Here is an 8108-nt window from a genome sequence, read left to right as displayed (position 1 = left end):
ATAATGATTACGTGAGAAGTAAAAAAATAAAACGTGAATTAAAAAATATTCTATTATGATTTAACATCCCTTTAACATCCAATCAAATCCATTCTCTAACATAACATGATCTGAACCTGTTGTATTTAAACATAACCAGTGTGAGATGGGAAGGGTGAGGTGGTAACAAACCATTCTCGTAGCAGGAGATGGATATTAAGTTAAAGTGCCTCGTACTCAAAATCAATTTGAATTTACTTCAAACTTTGCATAACCTTCTCCTCAGAGTTATACAAATGTCTTGATAGACTCATTAAAATCTGGAAAACGGGAGAGAAAAATCTCAAGATCAGAGCCTCACGAACGAGCGGAAATAAAAATCTATAACTGAAGTGTGAAATGAGAGTGGATCAGTGAGAATTTTAACTTTCAATTTCTTTCACTGTGTGGCTTTATCACACACTGCTACTTCCCCATTTTTATGGGGCAGAACGTACACGTTCCAACCTATTTATTCCAATTTCTTTCTGCAGGCTCTTCTCGTTGGGTGTGTTCTCATTCTCCTTGTGGGGCTCAAGGTGAAGAGCCTGATGATGTCCTTGAGAGAAGAGAAGAACCTATGTGAGTCCATGAGAAATAATGATTTTTGTGCTCTCCTTTCATTACCTTGGTGGCCAAAAGAGGAGAGATTCTGCCTAGGAATCCTTTACGAGCTAAAAGTCCATCTCCTCCTTCTAGAAACAAATTTCAAATGCAGTTTACCTCATCAGGGGATGTGCATGAATTTGTTTTCCAGAATGTTCTTCTGACTTGTTGCCAAACACCACATCTGTGAGTATTTCCTGTTGCTGTCTCCCTCCAAACAGACAGTACAACTGGCAGTATTTTATTGAGTCCCACAACCCAAATTTTCTCATATCTGCTGTTCCACTGCGCTTAAAATGTGCCTCTTGTCCTTAAGGATACCTTGAAATGTGACTTTTATTCTGATGAAAGATATTTCTGTTGAGACTCACACTTGCACTCCAAATTGATGGAGAAAAAATTGAGATTTTCTTTATCATGATCGTACAGTATGAAACAAATAGCTGCAGATGATGATTCCCTCCAGTTTAAATTGCTCCATTGTTTAGACTGGAGCTGGCTGACAGTTTCTTCATTTATCTTTCTTGGCTAACGCAGCTCTGGACATGTTTGAGGTGTTAGGCTGGGGCTGATTTGTCAACCTTGACCTCGTGCCACGTTAGCTCATTGCAAAGCTGACACTCTTCATTGCTCAGCCCTTCGTTCTGTTCTGAGCTCTCTGAGCCAGGATTAGCCACAGCTGCTTGTTATATGTTATATAAGTTTTATATATATATGTTATATGGACAGGTATGAAAAGCCATCACAAAGGGTTTTCTTTTCCACATTGGCTTCCTATTCACCAGCTTGTGTTCTAGACCAGAAACACAAATCTCATCATTCACACCTCATAATAAAATTTAATTGCTGTTTGTTTTAACTCTGATTTTATAGACTTGGTCTGGCTTAATAACAACTTTTGCACTTGAAATCCAAGCCATTGAAATTAGCAGTGAGTTCTTGCTACTCAGAGATTTGAACTTGTCTGTGATGGACATCTTGGAAGTTTCTTCTCAAAATTGGCTTTGGCCAACTTAATCTTTAGTCTTCTTTTTAGGAAAGGAAGCAGCTGCTGGAGCTGAAATCTGAGGAAGCAATTGTGTGACTTACAGCTAATACAAGAGGGTAAGTCCTTCCAGGAGTGGATTCTGTGTTCACTTTAAATTGGATAAAACTAACCCCAGTTTCAAAGCCTCCTGGAGAGGCAGCCAGCATGGTTTTATCTGTTTCTTTTCACTGAAGGTGGCCTCACTTCTTCACAACAATTTCTTGCAGACTTTGCGTGTTCAAATGCTGAGCCTCATCTTTGCTCCTAATGGGAATTAATAGCACCAGGAAAGTCTCAGAGTGGTTGTCTCCTCAGGAGAATTATGGTGTGACTCACTAGAAGTTGCCTCTCCTGTTTTCTTGCAGGTAGGAAGCCATGGGGAGAGGGTGGAAAACCCCACATTTTTCTAGAAACCAACAAATAATCCAAATCCACAATGTCCCTCCTCACAGGGACTCCCAGCCTGGCTCATTTTCATGATCAATTGTAACTCACAAAACAATTCTCTCGGCCTGAAAAGGTCTCAGGCAGATTGTGCAAACCCAGAGCGTTTGGGAACCAGCTGCTGAGGGAGCATGAAAACAAAAATGTTGATTGCTGGGAGAAAGCAGGTGAAGCTCATTGCAGCAGGGAGATTTATCCATGGCTCAGCTCTGGATGAAGAGCAGCTCTGGGAGCAGAGGGAGGTCTGTGGCACCCTGAGCTCATCCCTGAGCCCACCTGCAGCTGCCTGGCTGCCAGATGCTCTGGTTTTCATGGGTGAGTTGCAGCTGCAGCCCTGAAAACGCAGCACTTCACACTCCAATCTGGGCTGCTCCGTCCTGATGTCACATTTTTCCCTCTGCAGATTATTTTCAGGTCTTTATGGGTTTTTTTTTAAAAGCTGGTTCTTTGTTTTGTCCCGTGGTTTTAGAGATCTTTGTGAGCCATGGAATTCTGGGTGGTTATTCAAGTAAAGCTCAATGGAACAGCTGAAGTCAAAGAGATATTAATAATGTTTAAATACTACAGAATATAGCCCTAAATCAATCACGTTGAGAATGGTAAGAAGCTTAAATCAGCCATGTAGGAGGTCCTGGAGGGCTTTTTCTCTCTGTAGGATAAATGTTGTGTTTCACATGGTGACAGACAGCCAAAATGCAGATAAGGCTCACCTCCTAAATTTGGGTTGTTGTTCCATAGATTATTTACCAGAAACATCTGTCCTTGGTGAATCCCAAACAACAGAGGAAGGATAGTGAGCTGATCAGGAGAGATCTGAGTGAGAATCAGGGAGCAACTGGCAGTTTGCAGGAGCCTCAGGTCTGCCTGTCAGAGGGCACAAGGTCTGGCCATGTCCACAAGTTGAGTTTCTCATGGCTCTGCACTTACTCTGAGGATAAAATGTTGATCTTTATCAGGTCTGAGTTATCTCCTAATCTCCTTCCCTGACTGCTGAGCTCTCTGAACAAATCCTACAGCAAAGGGAGAGAAAAGTGATCTTTTCAATCTTGTTTTGGGAAGGATCCTTCTCACCCAGCTCTCCAAGCTTTGGAGAAGGTCACACCCACCAGCTTTTTATCTTTATGGGAGCCTGGACTTTATCCTTCAGGCTACAGCAGGAGGAAGCTGTGAGTACCTGGTGGAATCATGGAAATTAAGGGGTTGGAATGGATCTTAAAGATCATTTAGCCCCAAAACCCCTGCCAAGGCAGCAACACCTCCCACTAGAGCAGGCCATGGACCACAGTCACTTATTTGCATCTGGGAAAAAAGAATGATAATTCTCCTCAAGAGCACTTCACATCTTCTTTTTTTCTAACTCAGAATTATATAATATAATCATTTTTCTTGCCTTTTTATGCCGTGTAGGACATAAATGAGGCTATACAGCATTTCACTCATTTCTCATCCTGCAGTGACAATAATTTACTTCAAGAGCTGTGAACTGCCAGACAACAGGAAATAGCATGAATTAAACATCTCTTAAAATGCTTTAATATGAGAGCTAATACTTCTAATGTGTGTGTCTTGTAAGTTGGTTTGGTCTAAACTGAGAGCTAATTGGATTGTCATACTTAACAAGGGGAAGTATCCAAACATGTCTAAACTTCCTAAAACCTCCTGTAAAGAGAGCAAAATCAAACCCAAACTTTTAAGCCTGTTTGCACAGCAAGCTCAATAAGCATTTCTGCTGATCTGCCTGAAACCTGGACAATTTAAATGCCATTATTCTCATTGTCAATGCTCAGGCGAGTTCTAGTGCGAGTGGAAAACCTAAAAAACATGAAGTTTGTTTAATAAAACATATTAAAATGGGTGGCATGAAACTGAATTATTTCAACTGGAATATATACACTGGGGAAAAGCAAGATCTTGAATATTCACATTACAGCTCATTGAAAAGGCAATGGGCTATGCAACAAGATTGACAACAAAGGGAAAAATGATGAGGAAAATTGCCTTACTTATCTGCTAGAGTGCTCTTGACTGCCAACTGTAATTTTATGGTTCATTATATAAAAAAATACCATTAATGTTAGTACTTGTGTATCATAATCATGAGAAGAAGGGAAAAAAGTTCATTGAAATGTGCTCCATTTTTAATCAAGACACTGTAATTGTGTGTTTTTCAGGCATCATCAATTTCCATCAATTTTACTGCTGCACAAATAATGTTCTGCTATAGTTCTTCCACAGGTCAATTCCTGCATGAGGTGCATCGACTACAGGGATGTAAACTGTAAATAAACAGTGGCATAATTTATCTCCTCTGATATTACTTGATAACAGCACCAGCTTTCAGCTGATAAGGGGAGCAAATGGAGAGGCTGGGTTTGAATTGTGTGGTGCAGCACAGGCCTCAGAAGTGGTTATATAAATGTTGTTATGTAAAATGTCAGGCAGCAGCCAATATTAGCATCACAGAGCCACTGTCACAAAGCAAATGTGGCTGTCAACTTATCTGGGTGTTTTGGGGAGCTCTGCAAATCACAGAGAGGAGCAAATTGTCTGGAACTGCAGCAGGGGCTGCACTGGGTGTGTTTGTCAGCAGCTCTGGGGATTGCACAGATCAAAACAGCTCTGCCATGGGACAATTTGGGTTCCTCACACCTGAAGGGCAGTGAAGGTGTCACTAACCCCTCTCCTTTTGGGAAAAGGTGGACTGGGGAGTTCAGGGATATGTTTGGGTCCACAGAAGGGGTTGTGCAGAGCTTGTTTTCTGAATTTTCATTGCTATTATTCCATAGGATGTCAGGGAGCAAATCTACAGCAGAGTCTCAATCCCAGAGCAGAGGGGAGTCTCTTTCCCAGGGACTTTTTTCTTGACAAAAGAGAGAGGTGATTCCTGGATGATATTTTCCAGCCTGAGGGGTGCTCAGCCTTTCTTCAATCTGTGAATCTATGGTTGAGGCTGACCTTGATCAACAGCTGCTCCTTTCTGCCTGAAATGTGCTCTGAGTTTTGAGACTTGGGTAAGTTAAATTTGTTTACAAAATTTAAGTTTAAACCAAGTCACAGCTGGCCAACCAAATGCAAAAGGTTGGTGTTAGGTGTGCTGTCAAGGTTTTTGAAAGCTTTTTTGCCTACTGGTGCAAAATATTGATAAAAACTGATGAGCTTTATGGGCAACCTATGTGGTATCTGATCCTGAATCCCACTGAGCACATCTCCTTGCAGGCTGGAAGAAACCTTAAAGATCATCTCATTCCAACCCCCTGCCATGGATAGGGACACCTGCCACTGTCCCAGGGCCAGAACTATCACCAGGGTTTGTTTTCATGCTCACTCTCGTTATCTCAATGTAAATGTCTTGTAGACAAGTCTCCATGTAGTGTCTGAAACTGGGAGCAGGTTGCTGCATCCATGAAAGCAGCCCTGGCACTCCACACGCAGGAATAAACACATTTCTTCCTGACTTTTCCCCTTTTGAACACTCCCTGTCCTCAAATAAAGGAAGAAAAGCTCAGCACACTGGTGAGCTACATGAGTAGCTCATGTCGGGGCAAACAGCTGTTAAAAGTGGCATTGCTTGGATGATGTATTCATGTCATATTTCATCTGTATTAGTGGCAGGCACCATCAGATTTAGGGAGCTTTAATTAAATATTACTTGGTAAAATAAGGTCAGCTGTCAAAAGCCCATTCCCGCCTCTGAGGCACTCCAAGTTTTATTGTGGGGGGAGAAAAGAGGAGTAAATTTTATTCCTGAAGAGTGCAGTGCTCAGTCTGGGGGAGTGGAGGATGCTGAGGCTGAGGGGCTTTCCTGAGGCTGACAAGCCCTGCAGAAATCCCAGCACTTTGCCAAGGCAGCAACATCCAGGGCTTTGGGAACAAACTGCTGCCAACTGAAGCTCTCCTGAGCTGAGCAATAGGCCTGAAATAGCCGAAATAATGCAGACATTGATGCCAATTTCCAGCTAAATGTCACTGCACACCTCACATTTGGAAGTGGAGGCTGAGCAGAGTGGTGAGTGCTGAGCAGCCTCTGCTTCCTCCTGCCCCCAGCAGAAGGGAATGTCTGGGATAACACTTTGCAAATCTGCCTGGAAAAACATGGCATTATTCATAGTGTATGATTAGTCTTGCACGCTCTCCTTGTTATAAATATGTAACACATGCTCCAGTGCAGAATGTGCTAATGTATTCCAACATGATCTTTATTGCTGATATTTAAAAACCTGCTCCTGAATATGCACAGTTTAAATTTCACATGAATGTACATCTCCCATTTTTCCTGGTTTAAAGCGTAAAGTCTCTCAGGCAAAATGTAGGTTTTATGTCAATCCATTTTTACCCCTTTCCTCAGCTCGTTTGTCTGCAGTTAAATATTTTCTTCATCTTCCAGGGGAAAATATGAATTATTCTAAAGCACCAAGTGCTGCAGTGTGTGTGCATCTGTGTTTGTTGGGAAGTCAAAATACAAACAGTGAAGAAGATATCCTCATTTGTTTTCCATTCCAGTTTTTAAGTGATATGTTAGGAAGCAATCATAATAAAGAGGAGCTGAAGAAATTATTTCTCAGTGAGACAGCAGCCTGCTGTTATCTCTAATCTAAGAGGCACTGGATAGAGGTCATCTTCTGATCAATGAAGTGAATTTCACTTTATGATGCTGCAAACAGACAGAGAATGGTACAATCAAGTGCTTTCTGAGAGAAAACAGAAGCAGTCAGAGAGCGAGGGGAGAACCATAACAAAAATAAACAGATTTATTGCCATACAAAGCCTGTTTTACAAGGGCCCAGGAGTGCAGGAAGAGGATGCTGCCCTCCTTTAGCACCCTGGATATTCAGAATATTGTCAAGATCTCAAATAATTTTTCCTGCCCAGCACACTTATCTGGACAAATGGGGTTAATGATGAGCTCTGCTACATCCAAAGATTATCCCTCCTAAAGGAAAAGCAATTTAAGTTCCAAGCTGAACACTTCACCATGTGATGTAATGCGACTTTCAGGAATTCTGGATAAGGAATGCTGACAGCATTTGGATCCAACAGTCTCCACCAGCTCCAGGGTCTGGCTCTCTGCTTTGCCAATATTGTGCTTTTCAAGAGGAATTTGACTCGATCAGGTCTTACAGCATTCTCTGATATGATTTTGGATCTGAATAATACGGATTTCAAGGCCTGATCAAAAGGTTTGCCACTAAAGTTTTATAGTTTGGAGCATTAAGCATGGACCTGTCCTGGTAATTGAGCAAAAATTGGATGTGTGGTGCAGCCTGGGCCACAGGAAAGCCTTAAAACACTTTCTGCTGATTGTTTTTTTTTTTTCCCCAGACCTTGAAAAATCAATGGAAAGGTAACAAGAGCCCTTGCTGTCAGCATGGATTAATCTGGAATTCCCTGGCACCTTCAGATCCTTGTGCATCAAAACACGAGTTTATATCAAAAGTTTGAACAGTGGCTCAATGTGCTCAGGAGTTCTAAAAAAACCCAACAAGAGCGAGAGAACTGAAACGCCTCCAATTTCTATGGTCTGCAAACTTCAAAAAGGGTGATTGTGCTGGGAGGCTTTGATCTCAGCATTACTTTTTTATTGCCTTTGAAGTCAAAAGCAAAGGGCCATTGCAGCAGGAGCTGGAGGTGCTGAGTGTTAATTCCCTACAGCCACAGTGAAGGAACATCACATCAGCTCCTGACCACTGCTTGCTGAGGAATGAAGCCATAGCTAGAAAGAGTTTTCCTATTAAAGGAGGTGCTGAACTCAGTGTTGGGGTTTTCCCAATAAAAAGGTCGCTGATGCTCAGGACCTTAGGAAGGTGTTTTCTAGAATATCCCATGTTTTTATAATCAGCTGGTACAGCTAAGCAGGAGTTGGAATTGTGTCCAAATCATCCCCCAAACAGCAGCATGTGTGATTTTTGGAGCTCTCCAAGCAGAGGTTGGGGAAGGGTTGGAATCTCTGCATCAGTGTCTGCCTTCAACCAGCAGGACTGGAAAGGGAAAATGGAAAGGGCTGCGTTTTTATGGC

This window comes from Lichenostomus cassidix, chromosome 12, assembly GCF_008360975.1.
Source record: "Lichenostomus cassidix isolate B80296 chromosome 12, HeHo_3.0, whole genome shotgun sequence".
NCBI lineage: Eukaryota > Metazoa > Chordata > Aves > Passeriformes > Meliphagidae > Lichenostomus > Lichenostomus cassidix.
The sequence above is the reverse complement of the archived record's forward strand: the minus strand, read 5'-3'. Positions refer to the sequence as shown.